General features: G+C 49.4%; 1 protein-coding gene across 1 annotated transcript in view; it reads right to left on the reverse strand.

The window, feature by feature from the left end:
* The window catches only part of LRFN2 (leucine rich repeat and fibronectin type III domain containing 2), a 197,234-nt gene extending 172,964 nt beyond the window's left edge, over positions 1 to 24,270 (reverse strand). Inside the window, exon 1 of the mRNA XM_016955413.4 lies at positions 23,237 to 24,270. The gene's annotated coding sequence lies outside the window, so the exon portion shown is untranslated. The remainder of the gene's footprint in view (positions 1 to 23,236) is intronic.
* Positions 24,271 to 27,069: the final 2,799 nt, after the last annotated feature.

Here is a 27,069-nt window from a genome sequence, read left to right on the forward strand (position 1 = left end):
TCTGCCTCCTCCTCTGGGGGGCCCTCCAGGGTCCTGAGGCTTGCTGAATATTCACTTTCTCATCAAAGGGAGGAAAGGCACAGGGAGCAGCAGCTGCCAGGGGCTCCCTGTTAATCCACAGTCATTTATCACAGTGCAAAGACCATTAGGGAGCAGTTGTTTTTAGGGGGTTCCATCTGGATGAACATCACCTGTTGCTATTTTTAAAACACCGTTTTTAGTGACTAAGCTGAGATTCAGCTGAGGCGAAGGTAGATATGGAAGCAGCTGAGTCCCCGACATTCTGCCTTCCCCCTCAACACCGAGGACCTGCCATGAGTCCTGGGGGCTATGTCACAAACAGCCTCATTTCCTGGGCTGCCAAGAAACAAGAATAGAAATCAAGGTAGAAACAATAAGATGATAAGACAGATGTGGAAGTAGCTTCAGCCTCCCCACAATTTCCAGCCCTGTCATCAAGGTCTTCAATAATTTCCCTGTCCTTGTTAGCACTACGATTACCATGGATACCACCCCTTCTCTCATTTCATCACCTGATTACTCCACAGACAGACCTTGTGTGCCCACAAGGTGCTGGATTCAGAGTACAAGTAATTCATTTTCTTAAATGATCACCACTGCACTTACCAACCGTGGTCCAGGCACTGGGCTAAGTGCTTTCTAACATTGTCTCATTTAATAATAACCCTGTAAGGTCAGCATTCTTTTTATCTCCATTTTAGAGTTGAATATGTTGAGGCTCGGGAATGTTACCTAATTTTCCCCAAGTCATACAATCAGTAAAGGAAGAACCTAGGGTTCCAATGTGGGTTCAGCTGAGTCTTAGGTCTGGCCCCTATGTTAGCCATCTGTGAGCCAACTCCGAGAGTGTTTCATGTCCAGTGGTGGACACAAACATGGGGACCACAGCTTACAATATATACCTTTTGTCATGTTCATGACCAAGAGTTAACAGTAACAGTCATCCAACCAACACTGATTGAGGACCTAGCATGTGCTAGGTGCTGCTTTTCTGCTTGAGCACCTGGCGATACATATAGACAAAATTAAGTTCCTGCTCTCATAGAGTTTACAATCTAACCATCCACCCAGCTGCCCAAGGCAGACACCCAAAGTTCATCTTTGAGATCTCCTTCACATTCACAGCTCCCCCAGTGGGATCAAGGTGTCATCTAATCACCAAGTCCTGTTGATTTTACCACCTAAGAAGCTCCAGCTCCTGCGCACTTCTATCCTTCCCCACCACTATAATCTAAATTACCATGATCTCTCTCCTGAACTACTCCACTGCTCTCTTAATACACCCACTCTCACCATCCTCCAATCAGTTTTCCACAATGTAATTAGAGTGATCTTTTCAAAATGTAAATCTGGGTTCCTTTCCCTTAAATTATAATCCTTCAGTGCCTCTCCATTGCTCATAGTAAAAATGCTTCTTAACAGCCCATGATGCCCTACCTACCTCCCCAGCATTCCCCACACCATGACCACAATACCCATCTCCACCATCAGTGTGATCATATCCTCCAACCCCAAAATCCCCCCAGCCTCCTCCACCACCATTACAGGAGTCTGCATAAAGCAGCCCCTCCACCTGTGTGATGGAGTCAGACTGCTCTGTACTAAAGCTCTGACCATTTGAGACAAAGACTCAGAAACACACCATCAGGACGCCTGTCAGTTCAACTGAAAGCCTCAACAAGACTGATCTGGAGTTTCTAGACTTTCCCCAACTCTAAGAAAAATTGGAGGGCAGGATGTATAAGAGCCAGGACCATCTAGCAGAGGACATAGATCCCAAATCATTATAGAAATCCCTAACATTAATCCAACTTACAAGGGATGTGAAGGACCTCTTCAAGGAGAACTACAAACCACTGCTCAAGGAAATAAAAGAGGATACAAACAAATGGAAGAACATTCCATGCTCATGGGTAGGAAGAATCAATATCGTGAAAATGGCCATTCTGCCCAAGGTAATTTATAGATTCAATGCCATCCCCATCAAGCTACCAATGACTTTCTTCACAGAATTGGAAAAAACTACTTTGAAGTTCATATGGAACCAAAAAAGAGCCCGCATTGCCAAGTCAATCCTAAGCCAAAAGAACAAAGCTGGAGGCATCACGCTACCTGACTTCAAACTATACTACAAGGCTACAGTAACCAAAACAGCATGGTATTGGTACCAAAACAGAGATATAGACCAATGGAACAGAGCAGAGCCCTCAGAAATATTGCCACATATCTACAACCATCTGATCTTTGACAAACCTGACAAAAACAAGAAATGGGGAAAGGATTCCCTATTTAATAAATGGTGCTGGGAAAACTGGCTAGCCATATGTAGAAAGCTGAAATTGGATCCCTTCCTTACACCTTATACAAAAATTAATTCAAGATGGATTGAAGACTGACATGTTAGACATAAAACCATAAAAACCCTAGAAGAAAACCTAGGCAATACCATTCAGGACATAGGCACGGGCAAGGACTTCATGTCTAAAACACCAAAAGCAATGGCAACAAAAGCCAAAATTGACAAATGGGATCTAATTAAACTAGAGAGCTTCTGCACAGCAAAAGAAACCACCATCAGAGTGAACAGGCAACCTATAGAATGGGAGAAAATTTTTGCAACCTACTTATCTGACAAAGGGCTAATATCCAGAATCTACAATGAACTCAAAAAATTTACAAGAAAAAAACAAACAGCCCCATCAAAAAGTGGATGAAGGATATGAACAGACACTTCTCAAAAGAAGACATTTATGCAGCAAAAAAACACATGAAAAAATGCTCATCATCACTGGCCATCAGAGAAATGCAAATCAAAACCACAACGAGATACCATCTCACACCAGTTAGAATGGCGACCATTAAAACGTCAGGAAACAAAGGTGCTGGAGAGGATGTGGAGAAATAGGAACACTTTTACACTGTTGGTGGGACTGTAAACTAGTTCAACCATTGTGGAAGATGGTGTGGCAATTCCTCAGGGATCTAGAACTAGAAATACCATTTGACCCAGCCATCCCATTACTGGGTATATACCCAAAGGATTATAAATCATGCTGCTATAAAGACACATGCACACGTATGTTTATTGCCGCACTATTCACAATAGCAAAGACTTGGAAACAACCCAAATGTCCAATGATGATAGAGTGGATTAAGAAAATGTGGCACATATACACCATGGAATACTATGCAGCCATAAAAAATGATGAGTTCATGTCCTTTGTAGGGACATGGATGAAGCTGGAAACCATCATTCTCAGCAAACTATTGCAAGGACAAAAAACCAAACACCACATGTTCTCACTCATAGGTGGGAATTGAACAATGAGAACACATGGACACAGGAAGGGGAACATCACACACCAGGGACTGTTGTGGGGTCGGGGGAGAGGGGAGGGATAGCATTAGGAGATATACCTAATGCTAAATGACGAGTTAATGGGTGCAGCACACCAACATGGCACATGTATACATATGTAACAAACCTGCACATTGTGCACATGTACCCTACAACTTAAAGTATAACAACAATAATTAAAAAAAAAGAAATCCCTAACATTTATATTCAAGCCAAAACTTGGTATGACGACCTTCAAGAGCAACCTTAAAGAGAACCACTTAAAGTATGTTGACAGTAGGAAGGGGAAGGCCCATTTCCTTAGAGTCTTTACAATATTATGTCTGTAGCCCCTACATCCCCCAATTTTAAAGAGGAGGAAACAGTTTTAAAGAGCGGAGAAGACACTTGATCAAGGTCATACTGCAAGTCCCTGGGATTGCCAGGATCCAAGGTCAGCCTGAGACTCCCTCCCTTACTTAGCCTACCTAGCTTCCTGGAGAAAAGAGTTGGAACCACTCAGGAAAGGAACAGTCTCCTGCTACCAAGGTCCTCTTCCCTGGATTCCAATGAGGAAAGAAAAAGACACTTTTTCTCTGGGCTTCTAGTTTTCCTCCAAAGCTAGGAGAAAAATCAAAATGGTGGACACAGCCTGCTTCCAGCCAATAGGACAAAATTATGAGGTGGGAGGCCCTTCTGACTGATGCTGCCTTGGCTAAAAGAAAGAGCAAAAATAAATCTCCCTCAACCCCAGTCCCTAAAGAGCATAAGGGAAGCAACCTGTCCACTTCATTCCTTAAAACACGTGATTACAAAGCTGTCTTGATCCTTGACTTCCTCTCTGTGTCCCCATCTTCCTCCTCTCCACTTCTGAATCTCAGCTCCAGAGAAGATATGGGACACCAGGCAACAGAGCCAGAGAAGCCAACAGAGGTGGAACCCATGAGAGGGAAAGAATAGCAATTAGAACTTACATTGAGCATTGACTATGGACATGTTTGTATACAAGCACTTTGCTGTTGATCTTCACTGTTTTAGAGGACTAGGCACACCGTTACCCATTGAATTCCACAGCAGCCTACCTTGAGGAGTTCTGACGGGGTCAAGGGGCAGACCTGGCCTGGCTAAAGCGGAGGTGCTGGTGAGGTGGCACCAGCAGGCATCTTACAGAGACTATACCCCACAGATGAACTTCTAAGGCTCTGCTGGAAAACCCACAACTGCCATCACATTCTTCAATGCCCCTAGACAGCCTGCTCAAGAACTGGAATGCCCAAACTAATAGCTCTACCAGCTGCCAGATGATCAGTTTACCCCCAAAACGTGCAAACAAAATTCACTCTTCCCAGACGGTCTGCAGTTTCCCCCTCCCTTCTCTTCTCTCTCTCTCTCGCGCTCATAAATTGGGTTTTACCTGTGTGAATTGACAACAATCTACTGACTGTCTTCCTCCTAAGAGAAATATGTACAGATAACTAAGCCTCAGTCAAGGTTTGACAGCAGCCTGGGCTGGCCTAGGCCTCTCTGGGAAAATAACCCCAGGCCTGCCCTCCCACAATGCAGTTAAGATACATGTGGACTGTGGTGTCTGCCCTGTGTCCTGTGAAACCCCTGATCTGTGGGCCTGGGGAACTGTGAGTTGGCATGCAGGCCTGGGATCTACGTGTCTAAGATGGTATATGAGAAATTGAGACAGCAGCTTCTCTGCATCAAGGAGACTCTTAGACGGTTCTCAGGTTTTATCAACAGCAGCCAACATGGCCCACATGGGTGAGGGGCAAAAAAAAGTTATGTATGTGGGTGGCTTACAGGCCTCCCCACAAGACGAAGATAAAGATCCTATGTGTGCTCTGTTTCCTGTCCTGTTCCAAATGCCTCGCTAATGCTAAGAAACACAGTGCTAAATTAAAGCCTACTGTATCCTCTGAGTCAGATGGCCAATTCAAACCTGTGATTATTCCCAGTGTCACTGGGTTACTAAACATCTCCCCCATTTCCTTCCTTCCTTCCTTCCTTCCTTCCTTCCTTCCTTCCTTCCTTCCTTCCTTCCTTCCTTCCTTTTTTGAGACAGAGTTTCGCTCTTGTTGCCTAGGCTGGAGTGCAATGGTGCGAACTCGGCTCACTGTAACCTCCGCCTCCTGGGTTCAAGTGATTCTCCTACCTCAGCCTCCCGAGTAGCTGGGATTACAGGCATGTGCCACCATGCCCGGCTAATTTTGTATCTCCCCCATTTTCACCTCTATTCTAACGGATAAAGAAACTAAGACACACAGAGATCAGATGACTTGCCCAAGACCACACAGAACCAGACGGGAGCACCCACTTACACTGCCTCCAAGCGAGGATAAATGGTGTGGTACAATGGGAAGGACACGGGTCACTCTGTCAAGAGCCCTGCCTTCCAAAGGCAGCTCTGGGACCCACAGCTTCATGTGGGAAGAAAATTGAACAATTAGGGAGAGATAGCTTGGTAGCCAGGGAGCTGGGAGGCAGGAAGCATGAGTCCCCACCTATAATCCAGGCAACAGAAGATTGAGACTATATTTAAGCCTCCACTGGGGGAGAAGCCCTGGAGGATGGGAGCCTATTGTTTCAAGGGAGGACTGGCCTGGAACCAGGGGAGAGTTGGTACATTCGAGGCATTTAGACCTCAGGGCTTTCAGGGGGTAGGGCGGGGATCATAAATGAGGAAGTGGGCCTGGGAGGGATTTCCAGGTTGAAACAAGAACCCCAGAGGCCAACAGGGTGTGGACTAGAGAATCTTCACTGAGACTCAGAAGTCTGGCTTAGAAACCAGAAGGAAAAGCCTTTCCATGGTCAGGACCATATGGGGTTTATATCAGCCCAGAGTGACACCCGTTTGGCATAGTGGTTGGGGGCAGGAGCGACCAGGTGGAATGCCGCACTGCCCAGATTTCACTGTTCAGACATGCCAAGGAGGATTAAGTAATTAAACTGGGGACCAGCAAGTCATCTGCCTGGTTCAAGCCTGGCTCCGCACTGCTCTCACTGTGGCAGAAGGTTTTCTGCATTCTGATCTCCATGCCTTCAATTTCACTCGCAGTAATCCATCCTCCACACAGCTACCTAGGCCAAGTTCCTTAAAGGCAAATCAGACCATGTCATTCTCAGCTTAAAAGCTTTCCAGGGCCTCTATCGACTTCCCCACCAAGACTAAGCTCCTCTGCATAGCATGCAGGGCCCTCTCAGGTCCGGCCCTGACTTCCTGTGCTGCCATTCAACTCCCTTGCCCCTGCCTCACCCTCTGCGTTCCCTCCAGCATGGCACTGCCAGCTGCACCATGTTCTTGGGCTGTGAATGTCTCCCTCCCCCGTCTCTGTGGTTCTCAACCCTAGAATCAGAATCCTAGGGAAGCTTTAAAACATCAATGGCCTGGCAACTGTCTTGGGGGTAGGGCTCAGGCATCAGTGTTTGTTATAGCCCCCCAGGTGATTCCAACATGCAGCCAGGGCTAAGAGTCACCATTCTCTCTCTAACCAACCCTCAACTACTTCCTTGAAGATTCAGCCCAGGTGTCTCAGCCAATCATCAAATATTTATTGAGCTGGGCACTATTCTAAGCAGTGGATATAAAAATAATAATGATAGCTAATATTTATTGAGCACTTGCCATGTGCCAGACACTGTTCTAAGTGCTTTACATATATTAACTCATTTAGCCCAAACCACACCTCTGTGGGGGCAGGTATTATTATTTCTTCCATTTTACACATGAAGAAACTGGGACACAGAGAGATAAAGCAACTTCCCCAGAGTCACACAGCACTGAGTTGTGCAGCCAGATTTCTGCACAGGCAGTCTAAGCACCAGTCTGCACTTTTAACCCTGGGCCACCCTGTCCCTTCCCCATTCCTGCCCCACATTGTTCACAGGCTGCAAGAGAGAAGCAATAAACCAACAAGCAGATACAGAGTGTGGAAAGGAACACCTGGGGCCGGGGGAAGCTGCTCTTAGTGAGAGCAGCAAGGGGCCGAACTTTAGAGTGGGAGTGGTCAGGCCATCCCTAAAAGCAATATTTAAGCTGACATCTGAAGGACGAGTAGTGTCCAGCCATGCAGAGTGTAGAGAAATGGTGTTCTAGGCAGAATGCAAAGGCCCAGAGGTGGAAAAGAACATGATCTTTTCTAGTAAATGTTCATGGTTCCCTCAGGGTGCTAGACATGGGGAGAAGGCACAAAGGAGGTAAAGAAATGGACAGGGCCAGTGCCTGGCAGGCCAGCTAAAGGGTTAGGATTTTACTCTAAATGCACTGAAACATCTTCAGCAAGGTGTGTGCATTGTCTATGGGAGAATGGCGTAGAGGAGCTTAATGGGGCCATTCAAGAGGGTGCTGCAGCCATTTAGCAAGAGGCCCCGGAAGCAGAGCTGGAGAGGAATCACCTCTTGCTGGAAGCACTGCAGGTTCCTGCCTCCAGTCACAGGACCATCATGGTGCATTATAATTGTTTGTTTACCTCTCTGCCTCCCCACCAGACTGGGAGGCCCTTGAAGGCAGAAACTAAGTCTAATTAGCTAGCCTCTGTCACCTAGCAGCTGACCAATACTAGGTGCTCAGTAAACATCTGTTAACTGCAAGTGAGTTGAATGGAATCATGCAAGGTTGGTTAGGTTGGCAACACATTGAAGAATTTCTTCTTTCTCCTTCATTGATCTGGGGACTTCACAGACCTTGGCCAGAATAAGAGGATGCTGCACCACTCCAGCCCTCAGTAGAGCCCCTCCTCTGACACCCACCATGGGAAAGCAGTGTTGGACTGCAGACAACTTGCAGAAGCCAAGGTCCGTCATTTCCCTAACCCCCAGCAAACCCCATAAGGCAGGGCAATGGGGAGGGAGGGAGCTGAAACCCAGAGTCCTCCCAAAGTAGGGGAACCTCGTGGCGCTGGGTGTTTTAAATAGCCCAGGTTTTAGCAGGCAATTGGGGCACCCAATGTGGGTCTGCACTTCTGACAGTGAGGGCAGGGCCAGGTCCGATGTTGGAGCCTCTGTGGCCCTCCTTTCTGCTGCCGTCACCACCAGCAGGTGGATCCCCAAATCATGTGATGCCCCACCTCCATCCAAATCAGAGACAGGCAGAGGAAAAGGGGAAGAGCCTTTGAGGGCCCCACAACAAGTTGGTGGCGGAGCTGGCATGGCCATGCAAGTGTCCAGACTCCCAGCCTGGTGCTCTCTCCATGGTACTTCTCAATCGACCTGCCCAGCCCCTCGCCTGCCCTCACTGCTCCTTGAGTTATGTCTCTCTGGAGGTTCTGAAGCTGCCCAGAGCACAGAGTCTCCGAAACAGGGGGGGCTCCGAAACAGGTTTCCTGGGAAGAAGCAAAGAACCAGGCCCTTCAGGACAGCAGCTACCCCTCCTCCCGTTCTGCTCCCACGCTTTGCTAACAGCATGATGGTTGAGGGTGTAGGGCCAAATCCCTGCATGCCACTTATCACATGTGTGGGCCTGAGCAAGTTACTTAAACCCTCTATATCACAGTTTCCTCACTAGGACGTAGAGATGATAGTTAAAATAACAGTACCTGTGCCCTAGGTTGTCATGGGCAATACATTAGATAATAAGTACAAAGGGCTTAAAACAGTGCCCAGCATGTAGTAAGTGCTTACTTAGTATGAACATCAGAGAAAACTTTCTAGATCAGCATCAAGGGACCTGGGCCATTATCCAGTTCATTAGCCCCCTGGGTGCCTCAGTTTTCCTATCTGTTAAATGGGGGAGTGATGCAGCCATATGAGTGGCTTAAAGACAACCATGAAATGCTAATTACTATGGGAAGTGTTTGGAAGTTAAAGGGAAAAAGTACCTTACAAGTGGGAGGCTTGATGGGCATATGACCCCGCAGCAGAGGAAGGGGCCAATAAAGCACCACCAGCCCAGCAGGCTGCCTGGGTTTTATGGGGCTTGGGGCCCAGGCCACTTTCCTGAACATCATTTAGAATTTATAGACTCTTGTCCCTGTCCTTTCTGTTTATTTAGTTGCCTTAGAAGCCAGCCTGGCATTAATAGCATCTTTGCTGCCCAAGCAGGAGAATGCAGCCTTTTCTATGTTTAATCCCCAGCTAGTGGAAGGAGTGAGAGCTGGAAGTCCACAGAGAACCCTGGGGCTGCTGGTGGGCTCCTATAGTCAGCAGATGGGCTGTTAGCAGGTGGGCATGTTCATTCTGCAACAAGGTGCCTCCTCTACCTGCTGGGGGAAGGATCGGATAATGACAACTACATCAAATAGAATATTGGAGCCAAAGGACTGCACGAGCCCATGTCCTGCCAAACCTGCTGCCTGCATAGCTGCCCCAGTGATGACTGAGACCTCATAAATTTCATATGAATTTGAACAGAACTGAAAAGGACTGGAGGCATCCTGCCCATTTATCAAACACGAAAACAAGAGTGAGAAGCATCAGCTGAGAACTCCTGATGAAATCTAATCCTGCCTTCATCACTTACAAGCTGTGTGACCTTAGCTTAGGAATTTGGCCTCTCTGAGCCTCAGTTTTCTGTCCTATAGAACAGGTTTAAAAGTACCTGCCCTGACTATTCCAGAGGCCATTGGGATGAAAAATGAGACCAGGTACAGTTGGGGGGAATTTGGAAAGGATAGGAGGCAAGCTGCAGCAGAGTGGTCAGGAGTGTGGGGCACTGGGGCCAGATGGCCTGGGTGCCAGTCGCAACCCGGCCACTTCTTAGCTAGGTGACCCAGGGTGCATTACTCGACCTCTGTGTTTCAGTTCCCTCTTTGCTGTAATTTGCCTAAGTGACAGAGTTTTGTGAGAATGAAGTGGGACAGCATCTCTGAGCCTGCCGGAGCTCCATAAATGTGGGCAGCTAAGAGAGGCTCCATCCCCAAGAGTGTCTAGAATGGCTTAGGGCATGGCAGTGGATATCAGAAACAACTGGATTCAAATCCTGGCTCATCCATGCATTTGCTCTGTGACCTGGGTAGGGTGCTCAACTCATCCTATTTGGCCTGGGACTTTCCTAACTTCAAAACTGAAAGTCCTGGCCGGGCACAGTGGCTCACGCCTGTAATCCCAGCACTTTGGGAGGCCGAGGCAGGTGAATCACCCGAGGTCATGAGTTCGAGATCAGCCTGGCCAACATGGTGAAACCCCATCTCTACTAAAAATACAAAAATTAGCCAGGCATGGTGATGCTACTCAGGGAGCTGAAGGAGGAGAATCACTTGAACCTGGGAGGCAGAGGTTGCAGTGAGCCGAAATCACGCCATTGCACTGCAGCCTGGGCAACAAGAACGAAACTTGTGTCAAAAACAAAACAAACAAACAAACAAACCACAACTGAAAGTACTGCATCCCAGGAATCCCCTTAGTCTCAGGCAAATTCGGACAGGTGGTCACCCTAGACTTGGAGCAAATCTCATTGATATTTTGAGCTTCAGTTTTCACATGTGCAGGGAGGTAATACCTACTTTGCAAAAGTAGTTGGGAGACAAAATGAGAGAATGCATATAAATATGGTATAGACAAACACTTTAATAACATATGCCATGTGCCAGGTGCTGTAGCATTTTGTAGCTATTTACCATTTTATACTCATGACAACCCTAGGGATTAAGTATTGGTGCTCGCTCCATTTTACAGAAGGGGAAAGTGAGGCTCAAAGAGCTAAGTGACTTGCACGAGGGTACACAGCTCCTAAGTGGAACTGCTGAGATTTGAACCCAGCTGTCTGACTCCCAGGCCTGACTCACTGTGCTAGAATTCCTCTCACATATCAACTGCTCATCAAGTAGTAGCTATTAATAAGAAAAGCAACAGAAACATCAGCCTCGGAGTTATGCTCCCAGTTTGTGTCCATCACGGGGTGGGGGGTGGCGGGGAGTGCTGGATGATTCTGAGCCCACAGGAAAAAGTATAAGCTTCACTTTACCTTTATACTTCACACTTTCCATAAATGTGTGGCCTGTTCCATAAATCTCAGGCTATGTAAATTTGGTGCATAATTGGGAGGCACTGCAGGTACCTGCGGCTCCAGAATAAAATCCAGGCAGCTCCGGAGAGAGAGCAGGGCCCCATTAGCAAGGACAGAGTGAGAAGTGGGCAGAGAGCAAGCTTCACTTCACAGCAGGGCCCACGGAAGTGCAGATGTGCAGGGCTGCACTCTGCCAAGGATGGCTCCTTGGAGTCATGGGACTCACAACATCCTCAGGCTCAGGACCCTTTTCCCCCACCTACCCCAATAAGGGGCATGCAGACAGCACAGGGGATCCCTGCTTCTCCCAAAACACACTTCGCCATGAGTGTGACCTGGGAGACAGGGAGATAAGTGTCTGGGCCATGGCAAGTAGCATATTGTGGCCTGACTCCAGCCATGGCAATGGGTCCTTAGGATGATGGAGGAAGTGGGGATGTGAGGATCTGGAGAGGAAGGACTCCTCAGGATGGTCTACACAAGACCCAGTCACCCCTCCCAACTCCTGCTCAGGAACCAGGCATCTCAGGCCGCAGTGGGCAGCACTCAGCAGGGCCTCCTCACTGCTGTGCACTAGTGAGGGCGGGCTGGAACTGGCAGAGTGCACAGAACCCCCAGCTCTTCCCCTGCTGCCCACTGGCTCACTGTGCTCCTGGGAGCTAAGCCCAGCTCCGAGGTGCTCCTGGGCTGCAAGCAGCTTTGCCTCTTAAACACAGGGCAAGGGAACACACAAAGGCAGTCCTGAGAGAGACCCCATGGAGGTCAGGATGTCACCCTCCTTCCATGGACACAGGAAAGAAGGAGGGCAGATGGCAACCACACCACCCAGCCAGGGCTCCCACCAGCCTTACTCTGCACCTGTCCTTCTGCCCTTGCTTGGGGGCCAAAACGGTGGATATTGGGGCCCTAACCATCTGTGGATATTGGGGTAAAGGAACTTGGCCCCTTGCCCTGGGGACATTTCCTGCTGTTGCAAGGTCCCCAGGCCTTTCCCCTGGGTGCAGTGAAAACATAAAGAAACAGAAGTCATGTGAGGACAAGAATGCCTCTTGTAGCACCATGAAGCCATCCCACCCCATCCCCACTTTCCCACCCCCAATCCAACTCAGGGATCACAGCACGTGACAGCATGCATCCTGGTTGAGAGAGGGGGCTCAGGAGCTGGCTGCTGGGGTTTGAATCCAGCTAATCCAAAGTTGAATTTTACTGTAATAGCTGTGTGACCTTGGGCAAGCTACTAACCCACTCTGAATCTTCATTCCTTCACCTGTAAAATGAAGTAATAACAATACCTACTGCACAGAATGAATGTGGGCATAAAATAAGTACATAAAGCTTATTTTAGAATAGCACAGGGCTCACAGCAAGCATTCAATACCCAGTAGCCATTATTATTATGGTATAATATAATATAATGCAAGCATGACCTGGTCATTCCATTAGCCTTCCTGAGCTACAGTTTCCTCGCGTTTAAATGGAGACAAGTCTGCTTGCCCTACTTCCTCACTGTCATGGGGTCCAAAGAAGACAGGTATGGCTGCAGGTAGAGCTTTAAAATGTATAAAGTGCTGTATGCATGGAAGGGATTAATATAATGCATCCTCCAATAAATACAAAGCAGCGTAAGCCTAATTCCATAGGGGAACATGATACAATGTAAGATAATACTCTGCATTAAAAACTGAATTGGAGAGAGACAAGACAGATGGAGAGAGACACGGAGAGGCAGAGAAAGGCCGAGCAGAACAGGGACAGAGAGCGAGGGCTGAACTGAAAGAGCAGCGAATCAATGTTGTACTGTAATTTAAAAACCAATACACAGTAAATATCAGCCTGGCATTGCAGCGCAGCAGCATGGCAGGGCAGCCCAGCCTGAGATAACTCATGCCTCAAGCTGGGCCAGCCACCACTGGGTCCCACCGGCCTTCCCTGTAACTCATGATCCATTGCTCTCTCTCCGGAGCTGCCTGGATTTTATCCTGGAGCCGCAGGTACCTGCAGTGCCTCCCAATTATGCACCAAATTTACATGGCCTGAGATTTACGGAACAGGCTGATCACAGAGCCCTAGAAGGAGCTCAGGGCCTTGACTTCTCTCCCCACCCCAAGAGAGAGACACTGAGCTGGGGCTTTGGGTCCTGGCCAGCCTGGCTCTGAGCAGACAGTGGCTGGGAGGCCTGGGCTTCAGTCGGGTCCCACCCCCAGCTCTCCTCCTGTGGTTCTTGCTGCTGTCTCATTCTGGTCTTCTTCACCTTCCTGACTCCTCTTCCCATAGTCCCACACCAACCCTCCATCATCACCTCATGTCCCACCCTAGATACTGATCCATGCATGATCCGTTCCTGCACCCTGACACCCCTGAATTCCTAAAACCCCACCCCCACAAGCATTCCCTCCTCCAGTCTGGTTCTCCCTGCTGGAGGTCCTCATTCCCTCTTCTGGGTCCTGGCCCAAGGCCCATTTTCTTTTCTTTTCTTTTCTTTTCTTTTCTTTTTGGATATGGAGTCTCGCTCTGTCACCCAGGCTGGAGTGCAGTGGCATGATCTCAGCTCACTGCAACTTCCACCTCCTGGGTTCAAGTGACTCTCCTGCCTCAGCCTCCCGAGTAGCCAGGACTACAGGCACCCGTGGCCATGTCCAGCTAATTTTTCGTATTTTAGTAGAGACGGAGTTTCACCATGTTGCCCAGGCTGGTCTCAAACTCCTGAGCTCAGGCAATCCGCCTGCCTCGGCCGCCCAAAGTGCTGGGATTACAGGCATGAGCCACCGCACCAAGCCCCCAAGGCCCATTTTCTTGCCCCAAATACTTTCCAAGCCCTTTCAAACCAAAAGATCCAGGAGGGTCCCTTTCCCACCATTAGGAGCAGCCCTGGGACAAAGGTGTTGGGGTGGGTAGGAATATGGCCCAGGAGGATGTCTCTGGCTTTCTCCCCACACACCAGGCCAGGCTGAATCAGAAGGTTCCCAATCCAGGTTCCCCGTCCCTTCTGTGCCCCCTGAGTGCTCCCAGGACAGCCCTGCCCTCACATAAGCATTCAACAACCCTATAAAGTGGATGCTACTCTTATCCCTATCCCCATCCCAAGGCATTCATGACAGTTTCAAAAGGCTTCAATACTCATGTCCTGTGGCCTAACTCCCATCCTCTGTGGTGCTGTGTAGAGGGCAGCCTGCTTCTCCCCATGCCATTTCATGTGGACCCAGCCTAGTTATGCAAGCCTGGAATGAGATCTTCCTTCCCCACCGTGGTTTATTTTTCCAGCAGTCTGATCCCAACATGCATAAGGGCCAGGTGGGAAGGCCAGTCCTGAACTTATCAGCTATCATCATCCAAAACCCTCTGCTCCAAGATTCTTGTGACCCCTCGCCTGAATGCACTGTGTCTGTAAGGTACAATGAAAACCCCATCAGACCAGAAACCACTTCATAACATCTGTGCCTCAGTTCCCCTTTATGCAAAGTGGTTATAATCATAATGTCTATCCTGACTGCCTGGTAGGATTGTTGCAAGGGACAAATGAGATCATGTGGAGATTCCCCAAATTAATATCTAACTTAAGAGATGGTTGTTAGAAAGGAGTATCAGTTAAGAGGGTCCTCAGTGGTATTTTCCTAAGTATGGTCCTCTCCATGCTTAGAAAAATACCACTATTTCTACTACTACCACTAATAGCTCACACGTATATATTGTTCAATATGTGCCAGGCACTGCTCCAAGTACCTTATGTATAGTAGTTCATTTAATTTTCCTAACGACCCTGTGAGGTGGGTACTATTATTATCCTCATTTTGCGGATGAGAAAACTGAGGCACAGAAAGAATAACCCACTCAAGTTCACACAACCAGGAAAACAGAATACAATGCAAATCCTACAAATGCAGGCACAGGTACACACATTTCTCCCTGTGAGAAAGATGCTCCATCCACGAATTTTGGTGCCTAAATGTTCCCTAATAATGTGCCTTGTGTATCTGCTTTGTCCTCCTCCTTAGACATAAACTTCCCAAGGACAAGGACTGGTCTTTGCTCATCAGATGAAGACTTCCCAAGCATCAGGGATCTGCTTTGCCCATTTGCAACCACTCTGCGATTGCAAGCACAATCCCTGCCAGCATCCTCATTCACAGATTCTTGCCCCTCAACAGCTTGGGGAACCACCCTCTCCTCCAGGGCAATAGCCCTTATTGTCATGTGCCTAGAAGGTGTGACTCTGGACAGAGAGTCCAGGATTTAATGTCTATTCCAGGGGCTCTAGCCTCAGCTCCCCTTCTTCCCAGCTCAGCCCCTGTGACATAAGTCCTCAGGCAAGGAGGAAGATTAATGGTTCCTTTCAGGCCAGCTGTCTCTAAATTGGGACGATGACCCCAAATCTCTTCATCCTATCAGTTTCTATTTGGGTAAGATGGTAAGATGTCAGCTTAGCAGTAGAGCAGGGTGGGAAAGCAGCTTGAGAGCCTGTTTCTTAAGTGGACTTCATTACCATCACCATATAATCACCATCATCATTATCATCATCATCACCACCACTATCAGCTTTACATCAAGCAGTTAATCATGTGTGACCTTGACTGACTCCTAAGCAACACACACGAACACACACACACACACACACACATATGAGAATGCAGGTGAAGGGCTGCACTAGAAATCAGCCAGAACTTGGAACCGCCACCCCCAACATAATCAAGTCCTGGGGTCCACAAACAGGGCTGGAAAAAGTGCAAGAGAAGAAGTCAAATGATCGGTGAGACTGAGGGCTGCGTGCACACAGGGATTGGAGAGGTAATTCACCTTTGCAGTGTCAGGCTCCCTGGGTGGCATGTAGTAGGCATTCAATTAATGCTTGCTGAATTAAACTAAACAGGGGAATCAAGTCGTGAAAGGGATGGGTGAAGAAGATTGGGATTGCTTACCACATCTTAAAGGAACAGGGCCTTAAGTTTGAAGGAAGTGAAGGAAGCACTTCAGAGCGAGCTAAAGGAAACCTCACTGCCATGGCAGGCAGAAAAGCACAGAAGCTATAGCCTCAAGAGGTGAGGTGGGCTGAGACTACAAAAAAGGATACATTGATGATGAGCGTAGCTTGATCCCATCATGAGAAATGGCAATGAGAGGGCTTATTTACCTCGACCCTAAGGACAGAGGCAGTCCACCCTTCTCCCACACCCTATTTTGGTGAAAACAAGTCAGAACTGAAACTGGAATGCCCATGGGCTGCCCCAGGGTGGCATTTCTCACTTGCTGGAGTTTAGTGTGAATAAAAGCTTCTAGCAGACTGAGAGCCAGGAAGGAAGACATGATCACCAAGAAGCGGCTGGAGTATGCACATGACCTGGCTTGGAAGGATAGAGGATCTGGTCACCCTTTGTCTGTGTGTGAATCTCCCTGATCCTTAGTTTCCCATCTTTAACCAGGGACAAAATATACCCTTCCTGTCTTCCAGGGTTGTTCTACAGAGCAGAAATTACTACGGCAGCTCCGAAGTGATAGGTGAATCTCTGGACCGGATCCAGAAGTCTTGGCACTCATCCTGACCCTGTTACCTGCAAATCCAAGCCAGTTTCCTCATCCATATACAAAAGAAGACATGGTTTTGTCCTCCTGAATGAGGTCAGAGGGCTATAGGAATGACAGAAGGCCATGTATTGACATGCTCTCTAAAGTAGACAGTGAGCTGGAAGGGTTGAATGGCACCCGCCTATGTCTTTGAGGGAGAAGCCAGTGCAGTGGAAAAAGGGAGTGTGTGCATGTATGTGTGAATATGTGGGAGTGTTGCATTTGTAAGAGAAGGTATATGAACTCATGAACGTGTGTACATGAATGTGTGCATGCATGTATGAATGTACAAGTGTGAGTATTTGGGAGTGTGTATATGTATGTGAACGTATGTGTGAGTGTGAGCATAAATGTGTGTGTATATATGTGTGGGCATGCAAGTGTGGATGTGTGTGAGGTATGTGGACATGTGTACACTGGTGGGTGTGTGTGTGTATGAATGTGTGTGTATGTGCACATGTATGTGGTGGAATGGGGAGGAAAGAGACACCCTCATTCAGACGGCAGCCCTGGGATCCTGGTCATTCCAAACGAAACCCAGTTACAGTGTTTGGTCATAGACTAGTCAGGAGCACGAAGCAAAGAAAAGCCTCCGGTCAGTGCTGTCTGGCAGAAGAGGATGGAAAGGAGGATGGAGGACCCCAGCCAAGTAACTTCCAGGGCCTAGATGGCTCCGCAGAGATGTCTGCTCTGAGGCTGGATCATGGACTCGTAAATCAAAGGATCAACCTCCTGAACTGAAAAGGCCTTAGGAGAGCACACAGGCTCTAAACCACAGGCGAGGACAGGAAGACAGAGGGGATGGCCAAAGTCACACAGCAAGTTACGGGCAGAGCTAAAAGGAGAGCTCATTCTAGGTTCCGCTGCACCCCAGCAAGCATTCTCTGACCAGCCGTCAGTGCCTTGTGCTATAGGAGGACCTCTAACCTCTCACCTCCATGACCCCAGATCCCCATCCATCCTCCCTCCCTTCTGCCCCAGGGGGACATTTCTAGGTACTATAGTGACTTCATTACAGGAAAGGTTGAGTCAAGGAATCAATTCTACCCATCCAGAAATCTTCAATACCTTTTTAGAATGACAAGGCCTCATCTTACAGTCATTGTTAGGCATTTTTAGGAGGTTCCAGGAGCTCAGAAAGTCAGAAATGCCTTTGCCTTCACTGCCATCATCCATTGCTCTCTCACTAGGTACTGAGACCCTGGTATGGCTCATTCCCCAAACTTCTCCAAGTCCTGCAGGCTGAGTGGCCACATTTCATATGTTTTGGGGACCAGAGAGAGTCATGTAATATCAAGGCCTACTTTACAATTATTCTGAAGTAGGAGCCTCCACAGACCCTCAGTATTAGTTGGGGGACCCCCTGGCTTCTTTGACTAAAGCCGCCTTAACAGGAGAATGAAAAAGAATGGGGTAGCTGGGAACAGAGTACTACTTTTGGAGAAAAGTAATAGGAAGTGAGTCCCTGGGAAGAAGAAATGAGAGGGCCAAATAGACTTTGCATCCCCAGGAAGTTTATTAGAGATCTGGGTTAAGGCAAGAGGGAGCCTGCTCCTCTGTGTTGTCCTACACCAAAATGGGGTAGAGGAAGGGATGTGTTGAGGGGAGAGGACCCAGGCAGGAAACATGGAAGGAAGAGGGGTTCAGAGATGCTCAGCTTTCTGCTTCTTTAGGTTGTTTCTGGGCACGTGAACTGTAGCTTAGCTCCTGCTGGTGGGTGAATTAATATAGGACATGCCAATAATAAATGCAGTGAATTCTAAAGAGCCCAACTTATTTTGCAATCTCGTATGTTTTTGGGGCTGCCCTGTTAATATTGGAAGGTTGCCAGGGAGGCCCCGGCTCTCCTGCAGACAATCCCAAGCAGGTTGATAAATTAAGAGAACACAGTTTTGTTCCTTAATCCAGCTTGGCACAGTTTAACACCTATATCTTGTCTCTATAGTTCCAGTCTGTTCCTCAGGTTGGTCTGGTCTCCATTAGGCTTGGCCCTTGGAGACATTCAAAAAAGCAGGCCCAGACCTGTTCAAATCAAAGATGCCCTGATTTTCCGTTGCATGGAAGCCTTGGGTCTTCTCTGCAGGGCCCCCATACCTTCTATACAACCCTCAGTTACAACGCAAGGAAATCACTCAGAAAAAAAAAAAAAGACTGATAAATCATGACATGGGTAGACCGTGTCCTTACTAAAACTTGCTTGGTGATTTGGACTCAATAGTTGAACAAGCTGAGTGGCCCAGAACATAGCTATTTTTGACCCTCTGTTCAAAGTTTAGCCTTGTGTTCTTGGGCAGTCAACCCAACACTGTCCCGACCTCCCATCTTGATAAAATGGAGATCCCTACTCAGGTGATGCTGATGCTGGTCCACAGACCACACTTGGGGTAGCAAGTTGCGAGTGCATCTGTCTCCCTCACTATCTTCTGGATTCCCCATCTCACTAATCCACCTCTTCTAACTAACACTTACCTCTGTTAATTTTAAGTCAATGCATCCTCAGTGGGGACAATATCGCCCCCAAGGGGGCAAAAATGTGTGCTTGGTGGGGAGGCAAAAAAAGAGAACTTAATCTTTTGATATAAAAAGTACAGATATACATATATATATAGTATATATTGACATATATACACATATATACATATATATAGTATATATACACATATAGTATATCTGTGGTATTAAAATATAATGGGAGGGTGTGATTAGGAAAAACCCTCCAAAAGTGCTTCTACCAAAAATGCTGCCCATGTGCCTCTTCCTAGCTTCCTGTTACCAGTCCCACCCAATTATGTGAACCACAACTGCCCTGTTTCTGCAGGTTCTTAACACCCCTTTTCTCAGAAGGCACAGTGTCCACCTGCCTGGCCTGTAATCACTGGTTAACTGCAGTCCCACATAAAACTGACCCGTGAAAGTCCACCTTTAGTGCCCTGATACCTGAGTATAATTATATTTGACATTTTAGTGACAGTCTTAAAGAGAAAGGGTCACAAATATAGCTGTGAGTGCTAAAGGGCTTGTCCAGTTTACAAAGTGCAGTCACACATGCTGCTGTGCCCTTCCAACAACCCTGGGGGATGACCATTAGCATCCTGTCTCATCAGTAAGAAAACCAGGCCCCTCTCTCAAATTGGATATATCCCTCCTGCTACTACACAGATAGGACCCAGTTCAATCACAACCCCTGCCCAGGCCCCACAGAGCTGTATCCATTCACTTTACCTGGGCCTCACAACATTCCTGTGAGGTCACCCTTGGGGGAGTGGGCAAGAGAGTCAAAAAGAGAAGACTGGGTGCTGGCGGCGGTTGGGGGGGTATTTTACATTCAAACCTCAGACAGGAAAGGGTGGCGGGTGATACTTGTAAAATGCAGAGCCCCACTTCCTGAGCAAATGTGCATGGCCATAAAAATCCAAAACAAACAAGAGAAAGGGAGGGAAGCAGGTGCCAGGGCCCCAGAGGTGAAATTTGCTCCTCAACCATCAATTCTCAAAGTTTTCTGGAGGGCTTTCTGGAGCCTTTTAACAATCAGCTTATGTCTGATGGCATCAAACCCTCCTGGCAGCTCCCTGGACAGGGGGAAGTTGGCTGTACTATCCTCCATGTCTCTGAAGAACTCTCCCTCCCTTCCGACCCTCCCTGTTTCCACTGAAGACTCTCCCAGATCTGAAAAGGGGTTTGGGGACTGCCAGGAAAACATCAGGTCATAATACATCTATTGGGTACATGCTATTATTTTATTTTACCAGGTCAAAACACAAAGACTCACATTGTTAACCAAGATATGGCAGAGTCAGAATTTGAACCCAGGCCCCCCAAGTTGAGGTTTCATTCCATTATATGACAACTCTATCCCTTCAATAAGTTGGACCCTAAAACTCCACCCCTACCCAAAGGAAAATCACAAAATACTCAAATTGTTGTTGCTCTTGTTCAGAGTCCAATTCCACTTGGCCATCCCAGGTTGTTTATTGCTATATGTCTCTGCTTCCAGTCTAGCAGCCTCCCCCATCAGACTGTGAACTCCCTAGATGCTAATATCTACCTTAGGAAAGGGGAGTTTCTGAAAACAATTAATTCCAATTTCACTTCTCCACTGTCCCTGGGTAGACAGACCCCACGCCAGGAGCTTATAAGCCTCTATACATCCACCCTGCAAAAAAGGAGAGCAGAACCTGCTCAACCCCACAGGCTGAAGAGGCTTGGCAAACTGGCACTTGGAGGCCAGAATCCCTGTTTTTTTTTTTTTTTTTCCTTTGGAGCTGAAGCAAAGATAAGAAGAGCAATTCCTCCTTCAGTCAAAGAAGGACTCAGTTGGCCAGAAGGCTGCCTGGTTTCCCCGGTGGCCCCACCCACTCTGACTGCATTTTCTTCCCATCTATCTTGCTTCTCCTCCTCAGCCTCACCTCCTGGAAGCTCCCAGCTCACCCTCTCTCAGGCCAGACTCCTCAGCTTCTCACGTTTCTGGGCCTGAGCAAAGAACTGGCACTTCACAGAAGAAGGAACCCTGAACCCCAGCCTCCAGCCCACAGCAGGCAGGCACCCAGTTCTTCTAGACAGGAGATGGAGCTGGGAGCCAACCTTCCAGAGGCTGAAACAGAAATGCCAAGTTTGCTGTTTGCATCCCCAGGATGAGGGCAAGAAGATAAATAATTACATTCCTGGTCAGGAATTAGACCAGAAACTCTAAATTGAGGGCTGGGCAGGGGGCCTGAGCAGAAGCATGTGAGGAGGCCAGAGGGAGATGCAACTCTGCACTCCCAGCCAGAGTCAGAAGGGAAAGATGACATTCCAGCATCAGCAGAAGGGCCCAGGCAGCTGGCATGGTCGGCGGAGGATGACGGCTCCAAGTGCAGGCCTTTTGGAGCTTCTGAATCCTCCCTACAGGACTCTGACCCCCTTCAGCCTCTGATGTACCCCACAAGGAAATGACACTACCCTCAGGGCTCTGCTGTGTGTGGCTATATAAAGCTCCTGCCAGAGGGCAGCGACCAGACCAGGGCACAACCCCAAGACCTAGTTCCCTTGCTCCCCACCTTGAGTTCCAAATCGGCCCCCACACAAGAATAACAGCCCACATAGAACCTCTAGCCCTGGCCCCTGGGAACTTCACAGCCCAGGGAATGGCAGTTTCCTCCCTAGCTTTGCTCCTCCCCAGCAGCAGGGGGTCAAATTCCTGAAGCTTCCCCCTCCCCCAGTACTAGAAGGCCAATCAGGCCATGGAGGCCACAGCTGCCACTTCCCTGAAACATACACATGCGTACACACACACGCGTACACACACACACACACACACACACACACACACACTCCATTGTGGCCAGGGGAGGGGGTCATCATCTATAGCCATGCCTGTAACTCCAACTCAAGAGTGCAGGCTCTGACATGTTCCCTGTCCCTGCAGGTGTCTGTCTGTCTGCAGCTGTCTGCTGTCGCCGGGTGCATTTGGCAACAGTCTGGCTCAGTCCCTCTGCAGTCTCCACTCAGGCTCTCTTCTCCCTCCTGCTCTGGTTTTCAGAGGCTCTATCTCCCTAGAACTCTCTGTCTCTGTCCTTTGTACCGGGCTGATGGGAAGACGAGTAGGACACCTCCCTCAGAAGGTCTGTGCAAAGTAAGGCACTGTCCACCTCGGAACGGTCTACAGCTCTCCCTCCTCCCTGCCCAGGCCAACCTTAGAACCAGGGCAGGGCTGGGTGGGAGACAGAGACCTAGGAACCCAGGCATGGCTAATGCCACTTTCCATATTGCTTCATCATGCCATTCTGATGCCCCAAGCTGCATACACACACAATCCCCCTGATCTGCTTTCTGCCTGAGGCCTGCATAGGGTCCCTGAACCTGCCCTACCTGCCCCCCCAAACTGCAACCATGCCTTCCTTCCTCCCATCCGCTCTGCATCAACCCTTCTGCACTTGGCTTTACCCCACCCCACCCAGTCCACAGAGCTCCGGGAGTCCCCGGCGCCCCCACCTAGCCCCCAGCAATGGCTCTAGCCAGGCCTTGCATGTGCGGAGATGCAACAGAGTGGTCTGGCGGCAAAGTTCTCCTGCTGTTTTCAACGGTTCCATCCACCCGTGGCTCCCCGTCTCTCCATCCTGCTCTCCAGTCTCACATGGACCCCGCTCTCCCCGCTCCCCGCCAGAGTTTCACCCCCACTGTCGGAAATAAAGACTAAAGAAAGGAAAGGAAATCTTTCGCGATAAGGATGGGCGAAAAGAGAAGGGGGTGTCCGCATGAGCACCTAGGATGCGGGGAGTCTTCAAGCGAAAAAGAAAGGGATGCAAAGTTCCCGGTTCCCTCGGGTGCGTTCAGCCCCGCGCCGAGCTCCCGCGGACACCCGGGATCGCAAAGACGCAGCGCCGGCGACCACTCACCTGGGCGAGGCAGCATCTACCCCCGGCTGGGAGGCACCGAGGCCGGCTCCGCGGGGCGCCCGGGCTCCCCGGCTCGGCCACGCATCCTTCCCCGCCCGAGACAGACTCGAGCTAAACCCTCCGGCGGCTCCGGCGAATGCAGGCAGATGGTGGCCTCGGACGTCCACGCGGGGAAAGCCCTGAGCCGCTTATTCAGTTATATCCACGGCATTTAGCAAGAAGAAGGGGGGAAAGCACAACTTGTTCTCTTCTCTTCCAGATTAAAGAAAAATAATAATAATAATAATCCCTCCCTAGGAGGATGCCGGTAGGATTTTCCGGATCGAAGAACCCCTGGCATTCCCAGGAACCTCGGGCATCTTGGAATGTGGGGTGTCTTCAAGTTCAGACGAGCCTGCCGGGTTGTGTATGTGTGAGTGTATGTGTGTCTCAGCGAGAGGGAGCCAGGCACTCACACCCACACGCACACACAAACACACTCCCCCGTACTCCCCGCATGCACACTGCCCCCCACGCGCGCGCGCATACGCGCGTACCCGGTTTCTCTCTCCGCTCCACACACACAAACACACACACACACACACGCACACACACACACACACACGGATCACACGCTCCAATCTGGGAGGGAGTCGGGCGGGCTGCGGAGACAGCGCGGGGCCAGCAGTGGAGAAAACCCAGCGGCCAGAGGCGCCCAGGAACCCGGCGGCCGTGCGCACGGTCCCCGCCGAGCTCTCCGGCGCGGCAGCCCCCAGTGGCGACCCGCGGAGCTGCAGGAGCCGAAGGCAGCCTCTGCGCCCGCTGCCCTGCCCGCTGCCGAGCGCACCCGCTTCCGAGACGACCAACACCGCCGCGGAAACCAGAGGGATTCACGGTCCTGGCAGGGGTGGCGCGGGGACGCACGGTGGGGCGGGAGTGGGCTGGGGCCGCGGTCGCGGAGGGAGGTGGGCAGGCCGCGAGCCCCGGAACCGGGAGGGCGGTCTCCGCGGTCCAGCGGCACGGGCAGCCCCTGCGGAAGGCGAGCCGGGCGGCCAGGGCTGCGCCTCTGCAGCTGGCGACGGCGCTGCCACCTCACGTGCCTAGCGCGCCCTGCAGCCGTCAGCCCGCCGCCTGCCGGAGGAAAACCCGACCGCGCCGGCCCTAGGCTGGGAGTGGGGGCTGGGACGATCGCGCCCACCCAGTCCTGGGGCCCAGTTCAGATTCTCGAATCCTGGTAAGGGACCTATGAATAACGAGCGCCCCGTGCACGCACACACACGCACTTTGACTTTTCATGATTATTACAAGAATCAGTGAAGGGTGCAGTGGCGCCAAGTGTTTGCACAGCATCTTTACAACTCTTCACTTGTTTGATCTTCTCAGCAACCCTCATTTGATGTATAAGGAAACTGAGGCCCAAAAGAGTAAAGTGACCTGTCCAAGGCATGTGGTAGGTAGCGGAGACCCTACTCAAAGCAGACTGTGAGCTTACAGTCAGATCACCCAGGTCTGGCCAGGGTCTCATCTTTGGTTATCCTCTCTGCCCACTATAAACAACTAGTTACCAGAAAGGTAGGACCGTCCTCTGCCTTACTGGACTCCCCAAGAGGCATTTCCTTCCTTCTGAAGAAAATGAAATTTTGAGATTCCTGTTGGTACTCCAGCTGGTAAATCCAGGGGCAGGAAGAATGTCAGTGTTGCAGTCCTTCTCTTCTCTCCTGGTGGCTAACACATCCCGTGCACCTGTCCCGGTTACCCACAGGGAGGCACATGTTGCATGTGGGTGTGTCTCTGCAGCCCAGGATTGGCTCGGCTGGATACATCTGTAACATACGACCCTGTCTCCTCTCTACACACATGCATAACTGCAGAAGCCGAGGCAGCTGGTCCTCATGTGTGCACCCTCCACATGTGCACCCCGGGAAACTGCCAAACTGGCATGCTGCATATCCTTGAAGACAAGCCTCTCCCTGCAGGAATTCTGGAAAGCCTGGTGGGGGAGGGGCATGGCCAAGATGAAACTCAAGGTATATGGGGTGGGCCTTGGAGAGAAGGGATCTAACTCAGGAGCAGGGAGTGAGGGATAGAGGTAGGGAAGAGTCATGAGAAGGAAAGTAATGAGGAAGGAAGAGGTGAGTAAAAGGAGGTGTGGAGTAGAAACTGGGGAGGGCAAGTAGGGAAGAGGAAGGGGAAGGGAAGAAGGAGGGGAGAACAGCAGGGAAACTGCCTTACTCTTTGCTTACCTGAGGGCTTGCCTACTATTGGCGGGAGCTCCCAGGAAGAAAGGCTTAGGAAGAACCACAGCCTGGGCTCAAGCCTTTGAATTCTCCCAAGGGTTGGGGGCAGTGGGCTAGGTTATCTCCCCTAACCCTCAGTCACCCATGAGACAACCAGAACGGAGTGGCAGGGATAGGACCAAGCTGGCACCAGAGTAGAAATGGAGCTGCTTTTAGAAACCAGAAAAGCATTAGAATGATGTGAATGAGGGATATAGGAAGGATGGATCAATCTCTGCTCTAGAGTGAACCCAATACTCCATCAAGAAGTTTTCTCAAGTCAGAAACATGGATATTCCATTAAGAGCCAAGACCTGGATCATTGGTAATTCTGAGAATTACTGGTTTATTTTTCTAATTACATTTGCCCCAACATAACCTGAGTACTGTGCTGGGGCACAGGTGGCCTGGATGCTCACCATGGCTTTATATTAACAAGCAATGTGACAAGTCCCTTTTCCTCAAAGGGTTTGGACTGTGCATTTGCTAAGAGCCTTTCCAGCTCTGGGAACCCCCAAGCAACCTTGACAGATGGAGCAGGATGGGGACCACATACATCTTGAGAGGCCAAGAGAACACCAATCTACAGTCACCGTTTACCATGAAAATCCCCAGAAGATAATCCACACTTGGATCATGAAAAGGTGAAAGATGGTGGATTTCTTGGCTCCTTGAACAAGCCCACAAGGACTGAGTTAGGGTCACTAACGTGGCACCTGGCTTCCTGTACTGGTTACTTACCTCAGAGTTGAGCCAGGGCTTCCCAAAGAGGTGATCCCATCATTCCAGAAGGGGTTGGGGAGTGAAAGCCATTTTAATAATGGGCATTTTGATTCTTCTTCGTGTTCATTCTGCTAAATAACCCTGTGATGAACATCTTTGTACCTAAGTCTTTCCCCACATTCTTGTTTTTGTGCTTAAGCTAGTCTCCCTGAAGTAGAATCACTGGGCTGGAGGGTATGAACATTTTTAAGGTTCTTTGTACATACTTTTTTTTTGTTTCAGTTTTAGAGCCAAGGCACTGAAGTGCAGGGCAGATAAATGATTTCCCAGAGAGCTCCCAGCAGGTGCTTAGGGATATTTTCACACACCCTTTCATGTCTCGATGTGGTAGAGAATGACTGTGCCTTGTGCTTTAGGCTGCACATCAAGGCAGCACTCCATCCTTGAATATAACTTCAATGCCCCCAGTAAGAAGAAAGTTTGGGCTCCCTGCCACCCCCAATCAGGACTCGCCTTCCCCTGCAGGCCATGCCTGCTCTCCTTGACACCCCTAACCAGCCTTACCCTGTTGTCTGTATCTCTTCGTTTGTTCACTGGACTATAAACCCCAAACCCCTTGGCACACTTCTGGGCACATGGTTGGCTCCCAACCCTCACTGGCTAAATGGAATCACAGTGTCTGATCAGAAGAGTTCCCAGAAGGGTTTGAGGTAGAGAGGCACTCAGCCTGAAGAGAAGGCTGATGTGGCCTAGGCCTTTATAACCAATGAAAAGACGCCTTTGCAATGGATGACGGTGAGTCTCTCTTCTCTGTATTCACTGAGTATGAAAAGGAAAGGAGACTGGCTTTTTGCA

This window comes from Pan troglodytes, chromosome 5, assembly GCF_028858775.2.
Source record: "Pan troglodytes isolate AG18354 chromosome 5, NHGRI_mPanTro3-v2.0_pri, whole genome shotgun sequence".
In the NCBI taxonomy this organism is placed as follows: domain Eukaryota; kingdom Metazoa; phylum Chordata; class Mammalia; order Primates; family Hominidae; genus Pan; species Pan troglodytes.